Source organism: Prionailurus bengalensis, chromosome C1 (assembly GCF_016509475.1).
Source record: "Prionailurus bengalensis isolate Pbe53 chromosome C1, Fcat_Pben_1.1_paternal_pri, whole genome shotgun sequence".
Classification (NCBI taxonomy): domain Eukaryota; kingdom Metazoa; phylum Chordata; class Mammalia; order Carnivora; family Felidae; genus Prionailurus; species Prionailurus bengalensis.
Genome location: NC_057345.1, coordinates 157,021,895 through 157,036,114, shown reverse-complemented (window position 1 = coordinate 157,036,114; position 14,220 = coordinate 157,021,895). Strand labels below are relative to the sequence as shown.

General features: G+C 35.9%; 1 protein-coding gene across 2 annotated transcripts in view; it reads right to left on the bottom strand.

Moving 5' to 3' along the window:
• XIRP2 (xin actin binding repeat containing 2) overlaps positions 1-14,220 on the bottom strand; it is a 74,678-nt gene that overhangs the window by 24,008 nt on the left and 36,450 nt on the right. The gene's annotated exons all lie outside the window — the stretch shown is intronic.

Sequence of the window (14,220 nt, the reverse complement as noted above, 5' to 3'; positions counted from 1 at the left end):
TATAGAATGTGATCTGACATAAGTATGTGATTGATTGATTGATATGATGAGTCATTTGGCATATTGCTAAAAATCTTAACTTCAAAAAATAAGGATATGAAGAGATTCTAAGAACACATGAATTTGAACTTGTTTGAAGTTGGAAGTTCACTTTTATCTTGATATCTACATGACCATCAAATACTGTTTTTGAGGTCTAATTTTTAAAAATGTGTCTTTGTAGAAAATAGTCAGGTGAGCCAAGGTCCATTATTTTTCACCAAATATGAGCACTAATTTTTTTTACACAAAGTTAAATAATTTTGAGCAGTCAAATTCTAATCCTTTAGACTAAAAATAAGTTTATAATTAATTAATGAGAACTTAACTTGTTTCTTTTGTTTTTGTTTTTTTGCTAGCGGACTTTTTCCCTCTAAGGGTATTTGGTATACAGGGTAAACGTTCTGATTAACCAAGCAGCAATCAGACATCTGCCTAGAGATATATAGCATGATCCAATCTTATTTTACTTTTCTAGGAAGGAGAATTAAGAAAAAAAGTTTGGATATTCTTAAGGAAAAGTTTACTTAATGAATGAATGACTAAAATCACAAAATTCTATTAACAAATTGATTTTGTTCAACACTCTATTTGCCAGAGAATGTCCTAGAAATGAGATGGAACAACAAACAAATCATGTACTTTACTTTCTCAAGAGGGAGTATAGAAAATAAATAATCCATATCCTTTCCTTTAAGTTCAAATAATCAAAATTTGATTTAATAGGAAGCTCTGCATAATTAAGTTTTATTTAAGGAGATCAATAACATTGGGCTGCAGGGAACAATAACAATCATTGAAGGCTGCAAAGAGAAAAAATGCATGGTCTTTTCATGATCATTGTTTACAACTGTGACAAGCGTTTCCATCTATGAAGATATAATGGAAATATTCTTTTTTTAAGTTTATTGATTTATTTTGAGAAAGGGAGGGAGAGAGAGAGAAAGCAGGATAGGGGGAGATAGAGAATCCCAAGCATGCACTTCACTGTCAATGCAGAGCCCAATGTGGGGCTTGAACTCACAAACCGCAAGATTATGACCTGAGCTGAAGTTGGACGCTTAGCCAACTGAGCTATCCAGGTGCCCCTAAAGGAAATATTCTATGGCTTTCTTATGATACAGATTAAACAGACAATGAAAAAGCAAAGGACAGTGGGAACCTGAACAGTACCAAGATCCTTACTGAAGAGCACCATGATCCATTACTATAGAATCATGTCTCTACTTAGTTCAAGGTGAGAAGCTATGGACCAGAGACATGCTTATTGGTGTTTTAAAATTGGAATTAGTTAATCCCTACAAAAATCAAAATTTCTGCCTGCTTTTGAAAACTTTGAAGATCCAGCAACACTGGGTTCACATTTCAACATGGGAGTTACTTGCTGGAACAAACTAAGTAGTGGTCAACCTTTTTAGTTGGGACATGTACTTTTGAGTTGGTCACTGTTCACATTATTCACTAATAAGTGACACCAAGTTGACATTAAAACAACAACAACAACAACAACAACAACAACAACAACGACAACCCTGTCTGGAACCTATAGAAATTTTAGCTTCTTATACTTGCTGCTAATCATCAGGTTGAATGAGTCGAGTTGGTGATTTGAATCTGTATGTTAAGACAAATGCAAGCAAAAAACAGTAAATAGATGTAATTTTGAAATATTTTGAAAGTTACCGTTTTCTGGGCACTTTATACTTAATGTGTATCTACTTGAGTAAAAACAATCCATGCCTATCATATCTAAGTATGTTTTCTTGTAGGAGATGACACAACATAAAGAATACAAGGGTACATAAATTTTGTTTAGAGCTGGAAGTTTCTACTTATGTGCTATTACTAAATAGAACTGTAATTGCTACATTAGTTTGGTATGTTACTGTCCATATGTCAACTTTATTGCCCCCAGGTTGCTATAATTTATATCCAATCTATCTTAAAATATGCCAAGATTTTATTTCTATCATTACTGTGTTTCATATTTTGCAGCTAGTTAAGTTTGGATTTTAAATATGCCTTCCATTCTTCTCAGTTGCTGTGTCTACAAAGTACAGGGTTAGGTAAAATGATGGGTCATCATGATGCTCAGGAGAAATCAAATTACACAAATAAAGTGCAATAAAGAAATCTGGCAAGAACACCATACATAAATTCACACAAAACAATTAATAAAATTTGTTCCTGAATATTAAATTCAAATATAGCTCAGGCTGCAAGAGACAAAAATGCAGTTGTTCACAGATGGATTAACCAGGAATCAGAAATGGGGACTTTGTACTAACTCCCTCCTCTACTGGGTATGTCATAATATTGGGTAAATCACTAAATTACACTTAATTTTTTTTTCATTTCATCCCTCCATTTATAGAAAAAGGAATGATACATGTCTTCTAATACTGGAATTTAAAGAAGAGAATGTGGCACAACCACAAAATAATATGATGTTTGCATAGCTCATACCAATCTGATGTTGGCTCACATATTAGACAAGTATCTTACGAAAAGCTACCCTTGATATATATACTTCTTCTAAGGAGATTTCTCCAGCACAGGAAAGACATCACATCCTGCCTACCCAACTTACTATCATTATAGGAAAAAACGTCATACATTTGTACCAATAAAAATTCAAACTCAGGAGCCTGGGTGGCTCAGGCAGTTAAGCCTCTGACTTCGGCTCAGGTCATGATCTTATGGCTCATGGGTTTGAGTTGCATGTTGGGCTCTGTGCTGACAGCTCAGAGCCTAGAGCCTGCTTCAGGTTCTGTCTCCCTGTCTCTCTGCCCCTCCCCTGCTTGCGTTCCCTCTCTCAAAAATAAATACACATGGGGCGCCTGGGTGGCTCAGTCGGTTTAAGCGGCCGACTTCGGCTCAGGTCATGATCTCGCGGTCCGTGAGTTCGAGCCCCGCGTCGGGCTCTGTGCTGACAGCTCAGAGCCTGGAGCCTGTTTCAGATTCTGTGTCTCCCTCTCTCTGATCCTCCCCCGTTCATGCTCTGTCTCTCTCTGTCTCAAAAATAAATAAGCGTTAAAAAAAAATTTTAAAAAATAAATACACATTAAAAAAAATTTAAAAATTCAAACTCATTCTAGCACAATGAGTAAAGAAAGAGTAGGACCAACTTTTTTATGGTGACTCATTATTATTGTGACTTTTAGGAGTATACCCAATAAAACAAAATGTGATGAAAGTTTGGCAAAATAGTGCATAGTAACTCCCTCACTATGGTGGGAAAAAAAGTTCATGCTCAATGCCAATAATTTAGCTATTTTACCCACCACTAATCTCATTTTTAATAAATCTAGAAATAGTTATGATGTTTTAATGCTGTTTGTATCTTTATCAGACATAATACCAAAATTGTGCTATTTATGTTAGCAAAAATGTCAATGGATTCAAGGTTTGAAAGAATAATCAGTTCTTCCTTTTAAGTGATGAGCATAACAATTTCTATTGATATATTTTGTTTCTCTAGATTCGGATATATTCAAATTCAGATGTGTTTCTTCTGCCATGAGTTTTTCTTTTCTTTTTAATAAAAATTTGCTTTAAAAATTTACAATATAAAATTTGATTTCCCTAGGGTTTGAGCTTCAGGTTAAGGCTTTTCCACATTCACTATACAGTTTTGAAATCATGACTCAAAAATTATTTTCTGTTCGAAAACTTCTATAGAGTTACGTATTCCTGCTTCTTTTTTTGTTGTATTTCCATCCTCTCTGTAGATATCTTTATTACCTGCCTATCACATTTTATAGCCATTATTTTATAATATGAATCTCTCCTTTAACTAAACTCCTGTATCCTCAAATCTCAATGTTTAGCATCTGGCAGACAGTAAATGATCCCTCCCCCCTTGCCCTGAAATATCAAGGAGTAAGTGCATAGGCAAATAGTCATATTTTTTTTCCAAGAGTGTGAAAATTTTATAATTTTAAATCTAGTTTAAAAATTGAGATTATAAATTTTTTCCACATAATCCTCTGATTTTATTTTTTAGTATTTTGGCTGACAGTCTTTGATACTGAACATTTCATAATTGGTGGAATTACTGAAGCTGATGTGTATAACAATAACATGTCAATCACTTTACAAAGTGTTCTCAGAAAGAGGCCCCTTGGTAACACTGCAAGTGATCAGAACATTTATGGATGAACATGGCAGTGCTGTGATGCCATAAGGAGTATTTGGCATCTTAGGAGGAGAAGCCTGTACCAAGAAAACAAAGAATGTACAAAGGCAACAAACATACAGAAAGGGAAAGAACCTTTCAAAACAGAAAAATATATTCTCAGATAGCCTTTTTATAAAATGATCTTCATGGTGCTAAATAGACTAGTTTGTATGTATGTATGTATGTATGTATGGATGGATGGATGGATGTATTTATTTTTAGTGAATTAGTATTCACTGAGTTGATGAAATTGAAGTGTTGTCAGGCATCATCTAGAAACAGAATACATTGAGCAGAATTACTATGACATGAAGAAAGCAAGCTGAGCTATTTATGATCAATGAAAGACAATACTTTATCCTAATGCAAAATATTAAAAAAATCTTTTAAGATAAGGTAGTGACTTTCTCCTTGGAAATCATTGCATCCCTAAGCATGTTTGATTTTATATAGCTTCACCTATGCATTTATTCAACCAACAGCCCTTGAGTACCAATGATCTCCATCACATTGTGCTAGGCATTGTCAGCATTGTTTTAATAAAAGTTTCTATAATTATATCTCAATGTACTTAAATGTCTACCAATCATCTATCCATCTATCGCTGTATCTGTGCAATATATAAAAATATATTCATATATTAGAGTAAAAAGTCTCAGCTTGAAATTCTCTTGAGGCAAGGTTTGTAATATATACAGGTGCATGAATTATGTAGTTTTATTACACAAATATCTGGGAGAAGTATTATCATTCAATTAATTTCACCTTTTTTTTTCACTGAAAATAATTATGCTTTTGTCTTATTTAGCTACCAAGAGCAAAACCTAACTTTTTAAATAAAAAAAAAACACTTAAAAGTAGAAATATTTGACTTCAAAAAGAGGTTTCTGAATAAGCAATGCCAGCTTTAACTGCAAGAAGTCTGACTGCCTCTTCTTTCCAAAAATATTATTTATAGAGCCATATTCCTGTTTCCAAAAATGCTGAAGATTCATAAAAAGGACATATAAAAGATACACTCTCAACTGGGCCATCAAACATATTAGTTATATAAATAACAGTATTTATTTGACAAACTCAAAAAGCAGGATACATATAAACATTCAATTTACTGTAAAGGATGCCCTCTAGAAGTTTTATGTAGATGTATGTTAAAGATATGTATGTACGTATACAATATTTCAGATCAACATAGACATAAAGCATCTTAAAACCAAAGAAGCACTAGGATATAAATAAACACAAAAGTATGATAAAAGAGGCTAAATCTTAGAGTCTCAAGGAACAGTGAAATTATAAATAAAAAACTTGCAAAAAGAATGAAAATATTTTAAAGAAAAAAGAAAACCAGAGGTTACATGTATCTGTTAATTAATGCAAACCAAAATAAAGAAACAGAAGAATTCCACCTCTTCACTACCAACCCTCCCTCAACAATATCCAAGAGATTTATAAGCCCTGCCAATTCTATGTTTAATGATCTCTTGAGTCCATGCCCTCTTTAGCCTAAACTTTTGACCCATTTAAGTTCCTTATATTTAATCTATTTCAGTAGTCTCCCAACTTTTCTTCTTCCATCTAAACTTGACCCCCTTTATTTCAGTCTTAGTTAGCCAGAAACATGTTTCATCAGTGCATATCTATTCATTTTACTCTCCTATTTAAGTTTCTTCAATGGCTCTTGATTGTCTTAGAAAAATGTAACAGTTCTTTAACATAACTTAGAATTTCTTTATTATCTGGGCTTCGCCTGCATCTCCAACTTCACACCTCAGTTATGCCTCACTGTATTCACAAATATATCATACTCTTTTTACCTTTTGTGTAAGATCTTCCTTTTGCCTAGAATGCAATTCTATATTCATGAAAAAATTATTTCAAATCTCAGCAGGAGCATTCTCTGTTCTCACATGTCCTCCTTGACCATCTTTCATTCAGAGTAATTTCTGTCACCTCCTTGTGTCCCAACAAACCTCATTTATATTTTCTATCACAGAATAATTGCACTTTAATTTTTGTTATATGTCTATTTCTCTGATATAGTGAGCTCCTTGAGGGCAAAATAATATACTCATCATTGAATTTTTGTGCCTGACATATGGTGGGTGCTTAATGACTATGAGCTGAATAAAACATACACACACACACACACACACACACACACACACACACACACACACGGCACAGACTCCAGAGTCATTCTTCTTGAGTTAGGACCACGTTTGCTCACTTTTTTGGGCAAGTTAGTTAGATCTTCAGTGTGTCCATTTCTTGTCCTCTTCCCCCTACCCCCAAATACAAAGGACTAATAAGGGAATAATAACAGTGCCTGTCTCAGAAGGTTATTGTGAGGAGGAAGTAGGTTAATATATGTGAACACCTGGCTCATGAGTGCTACATTATTGTGTGCTATATTTACCTAACAGACATTCATTGAACACTTACTTTGTGTCAGCTATTTACACAGTAAACAAGGCAAAAAAAAAAGTATGGGTTGAAAGTAGGTTGTCTGTGGCTTTTCTGTGAATTTTACCATCGAACTTCACCATGAATTTTTCATTACAGAACAAAGCCCAGAAACTAAAGAAGAAACAAGTTCTAATACATACGTTTGTTTTTTTTTCCCACCAGAGAAATAGTGGATTTGGGTGGTTTATTAAAAGAGAGATAAGCAAAAAGTGCCTGTGCATATTATGACTCTGCCAAATCATTCTGGCTGCTAGGACATGGAAATACTCTACAGAGACATGGCCAGAGACTGCCTTTGTGATCACCTATTCAGTTTTTCTATGGTTCATCTTCATGAACTGATACCCAGTGAACAGTCAGTTCATAGTGATTTCATCTACAATTACTCATTTCTTACTACACTTAACTCTTTCCTAAAAGTCCTGTTGTATGACTCTCATGTAGACAATAAATTAAGAAATGTTAATATTTGTAGATTACATATCTTTTTATCTCATCACAACTCTCAGTTTCAACCATCAGAGTCTGACTGATTGAAACAGGAAAGGTAATTTGGTAAAGAGACATTGGGTGGCAGAAGTTGGGAGTGGAATTTATAGAATTTTCAAGATATCCAAAAATAAGACTTGGAGATTTTATAGATGGTAACAGAGCTGAGTAATGCTGCAGAACCGTCTGGTGAATGCACCCATGCTGCTGACACTGAACACCAGACATGTTCATTGCCAAAGCTATCAATACTATATAATGGATGCTGCTTCTAGAATAGTTATTTCTTGAAATTGGATGTAGCTAATCTCCTGCCACCAGCCATAATTAAAATTAATTCCAACACAGTCCCTGCTTCTGATGTCATTTCATTACTTCTTTATGCAAAGTCTCAGTTGGAGTATCTGATTGGTGCAGTCTAGTTCATAGGTCCCAGAATCTGGCAAGTCTAGGAGAATAAGTGTATGGTATTTGCAGCTTCTCTAGTGGAGGCCGCTTCTGCCTCATTGGGGAGAGGAGTTCCCAAATATAGAAGGAATTTCAGATGTCAAAAAGAATGAAAAGTGCCCATTACCTCTGCTAAAAAAAGTATTATTTATGAACACTGAGGTCTTCTTAACCAAATGGAAACCAGTTAAAAACACAAGTATAGGTATTTACTTTTGACAACAGATAACACAGAAAACACTATGTCTTATAATGGAATAGAACTGGGCCTGTTTCTTGGCAATGTATGTTCCATATGACATTACAAGTACATGTAGGATGACTTTGAGACAGTACAATTTGCCTGCTAAGAGGTCATAAAGAGTTCATGGTATACAAACCTTCCTCCTTCTTTTACTATCTCTCTGAGTCTCTATGGCCATCAGTCTTGTTCATTGGGAGTAATGACATTTCAAATTTTTATATAAATTCCAAGTAAAAGGAAGAAGCCCAACAAAACAGATTTGGCTCTGATGCAAGCATTTCTGTTTGCATTTCTGTGCAAAAAAGCAGTGTAATTCTTATTTTTTAAAAAATGTTTATTTATTTTGAGAGAGATAGAGAGAGAGAGAGCAAAAGTGGGGGAGGGGCAGAGAAAGAGAGAGAGAGAGAGAGAGAGAGAGAGAGAGAGAAGAGAGAAGAGAGAAAGAAAGAGAGAATCCTAAGCAGGCTCTGCCTGACATGGGGCTTCACTTTCAAGACAAAATCCAGAGTTGGACACTAACTAACGGAGCTACCCAGGTGCCCCAAAGTCGGTTAATTATTAATTATGGTTACAAGAATTATTCTGATCATTTGGGTTTTCTTCAAAATAAGGAAAAATGGGGAAAAATAAAAGGATAACTAGTTGCAATTTCACTGGTAAATATATCTACTAGCAATATGGGGAATGGAAAGAGATTGAAGTGGCAGATAGGAATATTACATTATGGCTGGTGTTTGTCATCAATTCAAGTGACAAATCAGGTAAATAAGTCACAACTAATTTCAGACTCACTTAGAAGCCTCATTTGTAGTCTGCTTGGACAGAGAGTGGGGAACCACGGAAGGAGATAGATATGAAGGGCTACCATTGATTGAGTGTTGTACACAAAGGAAATGTGCAAGGCTCTCTTCACACTTGTATAATGTCTAAGTCATTTAAAATTCTACCATTCCTAATTCTACATGATGATTACACATGAACGTAATAGAAGAGATTGAAGGAAGAATGCTATGCAAAATTTTAAAGACAATTAACATATACCATGAATATAGTGTTTTTGTAAGAATTTCATCAGCCAGCTATTTTGAACCAATGTTTTTAACACCTAAAAGCAGTAAGTGATGTATTCAACTCGCTTATATTATGTGCTTAGAGTGCGTTTGAAGTAGGGATAAGAAGAAAGGAGAGGCATTATCTTCAACCAGTTAACTATGCTGAAGAACTGCACAATTCTGAGATGTCTTCAAAGAATCCAAAAATTAATAATCAACTGCAGTAATTTGTATTGTGCATTAATTCTTAAAAAAAACCACTGGGTCTTTCACTAAAATATACTTCCTTTTCGCTACTATAGCAGGTAACTACACATTTTCCTTTCTTTTAGGGTTGGTGATTCAGTGAACCATCTTTTCTATTAGTATAATATTGGTCATCAAGTTCCAAGACTCAACAAATAAAAAAATGCCAGAAGTTTGAGGGGTCTCAAAATTGAAAAGAGGTTCTTATTAAAAAGGACCACAGACTATTTGCTTTAAGTATATGCTTAAGTAGTTTCATTTTACATAAAAAATATCAACAACTAATAAAAATTGAGCCACTTAACTCCTATAGATTTATAGAAAAAAAATCGGATTAAATGAAATTTAAGGACATACTCTTTGATCTGTAATGGATTTCCTCCCAATTAAACTTATCAATACCAGTGCACTGCAAAGAACAGAAAACCTACCCACTTGCTGGAGGCTCATAACTGCAGATTAGGTTTGTTCTATAAGGATGGATCAGGGCAGATGAGATGCAAACAGTCATTGATAAAAAGGAACGACAGGTCTTTAAAACATTTCAAGTATAGTGGTCTATGAAATACTGGAAGATAAATACTTGACCACATATCTCAAGATTATAAGAGAGATTATACTGAGTGTAAGTGCCAAACACAGAGCCGTGATTATTAAATGATTTAACGAGTGTTTTGTGAGAAATGATATTGTCTGTCTCACCACTCTTTTTAGAGGAACAAATCAACATACTTACATTTGGTTCTAATATAGAAAAAGTAGTTTTGTGTGTGTCTATAAGTTTCTCATGGATAACATTTTTACACTTCCTCCTTCCCACATATTATTGCTACTTTCCTTTGTCTGTTTTCTCTACTCAGATGGTATACTTTGTCAATATCATAATTCCCTCCACAGTAATGAAAAAGGCCCAGAAAAATAAGGACATTGGAGGAAAAGGAGTTGAGGGGAAAAAAGGGAAAATTCCTGTGTTTGATCCTCCAAAAGAAAAAAACAAAGACAATATAATTTGGGGGGACTGTTGTTATTTTTAGAATAATAGCACAAAATATTTATGATAAAGTCCCACAAACTGAACCCCAGCCTAAAGTACTGACTTCATCAAAGTTCCTCCAAATCTCCCCCAAATATTTCTAAACATCGTGTGATATGATGAATTTTAGTATTCAATTTTTCCAATTTGTACTCTGAAGACAATGAATTTCAAAAGCCGTAGCAGGATAATGTCTTTAGCACTCCTGGTATTTCCACCAGGGTAAAGAAGATAGATTGAGCGCTTGGCTCCCCCTGTTGGTATCAATCTGGTGGCTGGTATATAATGCGCCCTGTCCTCCTGGTTGGGTCAGAAATGAAGTAGCCTCAGCTGATTCCTAAAGAGATGAATCCACGGTAGATGACTATGGACACAGAGGGATAAAGAATAAGCACACAAAAAAAGGCTGTTAGAATAAGATGTAATCTTACTCCATGTGCTGTGATCTTGAGATCTGCATGGAAGCTAGAAAAAATAAATTTCCCAAGCAATATCCCAGATAGTACCTCTGCAAGAGCATGGTACTCAGAACAGAATGTTTTAATGTCTCTTCCTTTTCTCAGGCTTGTATTTTCCCAGGTTTTTTTTTTTCGGTGGGGGTTATGATAATTTGTAATTTTCAAACTAATAAATGAACATGCAAAAGAATAGACAAGCTTGACTCAATCTAATCACTTTCAAAGATTCATGAGGATGGGTTTATTTTGAGAAATATTAGACCCAGAAGTAGAAAGAGCTAATAATACCTTATGCCAAGTGCTTACAGAAAGCACCCATTTTCATACAAGTGACTATGTGGAAAAAACATTTTGCAGCTTCTACAAATTCCTCCAAGCATGATGGTTCTATAATGTTAAAGGTTTCTTTTGTTACAATTTTCCTTGCTCCTCAAAAAATAGCAAAATCTATGAACTGAAAATTCTGTAGCTTGCCATTCTAACAATTTAAAAATAAAGCAAATTTAACTAGTATAATATATTGTTTCTATAGTTGAGAATTCTGTTAAGTGTAATTATACAAAGAGTACATTTCTATCTTTAAACTAATATGAGACTTCAAATTGAAGGAGGGGCCACATAACTGCATTCCTTCTTCCAGCTTTTCCTCCCTGTCCACCACCTCCCATACAAGACAACATAAAATTCCTCTGTGTCAACATGTCTGTGTTTTACATCTTCATCAACATCACATACTTTTGGGGATCACTGGGAACATGAAACTCTGGGCTGTGATTTTGTGTTTTGTGGGCAAGGGGCCAAGTGACACTCCCTCAACAACCCTGGGCCCGGAGATAAGAACAATACCAATACCACTCCTTTTCCCTAAAGCAATCCCAATTCATTTTATTTGAAAGGAGTGAAGGGTGTATCTGTAAGTGCACTTGTCTTCTGCAAATGAAATTGAAAATGGGTTCTATAAGAACAAATAGCTTTACAGAAACAAAAATCCCACAGAACCATTAAGAAGAAGAGCTGTGGAAATGGTACTCCAATAATAGGGGTAAACACTGCTCCTACAAATTCTATTTTGGAGAATGAGTAAGATGAATCGTGGAAAGAAAAGCAACCAAGTCAGGATTTTTTTAAAGCACTTGAATCTGTGCTTGCAACTCAGTCTTACTTATGGGTTTTTTTACTCACCACTGAGGCTCTGACAGCCTGAGAAGTAGTGCCAGGGCCCCCTCCGTATGATAAAATTGCTAAACCCCTCCACGTCGCCAGGGGGATTAGCTCATTTAGTTATTAACAGCGTAATAAAGGATCCCAGGCTGAATGCGCGCACTGGACAGATGCGCTATTTCACCAAGAAGACAGTTTCCACAAAGGACCCAGGCAAACATTTTGCCAATGTCTTCACAGTGTGGGATTAGAATGAGCTTTCCTTTATAATGATGCACTTCCGTGTCCTGCAATACTGCCACAGGGGAGGGAGAAGTGAATCCCTCTCTGTGCTACAAGGAGAACTCATAGACCAACAGATTCTGCAGAAAGAGGCTGAAATTGGAAGTTGCCAAGGGACCATGACTAAGACTTTATGGTCATGCCTCAGCACAGTTAGCAATTGCCATCAACTTCATTTAGGGACAGCAGAGGTTGAGAGTTATAGTGTGTGACTCCAAAGTAATGCAATTCATGTCAGTAGATCACAAACAATAGTCTTATTGTACTTTATGGGCACTAATTGTGTCTTCAGGAAAGAACACACATTGGTTTAGTTTTGTAAGGAGCCAAACTGACTATGAGTAGGTTCACTGCATTATTTAACACAGGTTATCACTTTATAATTAAATCCTGTGTCTTTCAGAAAATAATATTTGTATAGAAATAGCAAAGGCACAACCTGAAGAGATATTAGGTGTACAGATTGCATATAATCCTGTAAAATTAAAATTTTCTGATAAAAGATAACAGTAATGAGTTAAGTCTCAGTTTTAATTATTGGTACATTAATGTGGTCTAAGCTAATAAATTCATTCATTTTATTTTAAAAGTTTTGATACATCTTTCCATAGTTCATTTATATCATTAAATTATTTAGGTTATTTAAAAATTTTTTTTTCAACGTTTATTTATTTTTTTTGGGACAGAGAGAGACAGAGCATGAACAGGGGAGGGGCAGAGAGAGAGGGAGACACAGAATCGGAAACAGGCTCCAGGCTCTGAGCCATCAGCCCAGAGCCGGACGCGGGGCTCGAACTCACGGACCGCGAGATCGTGACCTGGCTGAAGTCGGACGCTTAACCGACTGCGCCACCCAGGCGCCCTATTTAGGTTATTTTAAATATTCAAATATATCTTTGTATATACACAAATAATGGCATTTCAATATTGTCTGCCATTAACGAAGGAGCTAATGGGACTTGGCGGTTTGAGTAAATTGGTTGTTTGGCTGACATTTATTATATTCACCATGATTTCCTTCAGCCCTTGCTTTCTCTGTTCTCCACAGTCCCTGCTCTGTTCTTTGACTTGAGATGTAGGCATCTCAAGAGAAATGTCAATATAAATAGGAGGGTCCTGCTATCAGATTGCAGAAGAGTGAGGTGGGCAGAGAAGAAGCCTCCGATGAGAAACAAAGAGGGGAGTAGTCATCTCTGGGAAAACAAATCCTGGCCCAGGTTTGTACAACCATGTTCTTTGCTGCACATCAGATTCACCCAGGGTGGGTGGGTGTGCCTGGGTGGCTCAGTCAATTAAGCATTTGACTCTTGGTTTCAGCTCAGGTGATGATCTCACGGTTCATGAGTTTGAGCTCCACATCAGGCTCTGTGCTGACAGTGAGGAGCCTGACTGGGATTCTCTCTCTCGTCTTTCTCTCTGCCCCTTCCGTGCTCTCTCTCTTTCTCTCTCTGTCTCTTTCAAAATAAATAAAAAAAAAAAAGAAAGAATCACTTTTAGAACTATACCATTCCCTGATCCCTGACCACACACCAGAACAATTTAATCAGAATTAACTGGGCTGCCTGGGGAGTTCCAGTGTACTAACCTTAATGAGGTGACTTAGGTAACCTAAGTTCCCTCAGAGGTTCCATGGCCCAGCCTAATAGCGAGAATGATGTGATTCTAAATCCTTATCTAGTCAGAGAAGAGGTAGGAGGAAACAAGTCAAGGGCTCTGAAAAGATGCCCTGCTTCTGGTTCTGGGTGATGTAGAAACCAGTAGACAGAGGACTCATTGAAACCCACCACCACTACATCCCTGTTCCCCCAAAGAGGGAAGCCGGGGATAGTAGCGGCTTCATAAGGAGTGTGGGATGCACTTCTGGACAAGTCACGCTCATGTAGGCCTTATGGAAGCAGGGTTGGTTGGAGCCTGTAGAAAAAGCCTTTCTTTCTTTCATCCTGAGAAATACAAATTCTTCTGGAGTTTAGTTTGTGTTTTTGCTTTTGTTTTCATTAGAGTTGGTGCAAGCAGTACTCACTGCAGTTAATTTACTTTGCAACTTGAGCAAGGAATTTTTTTTACAAAATATAATTCTTTTTTCTTCGATTTCTGAGGAAAAAACAATGGGATTCCCCCAA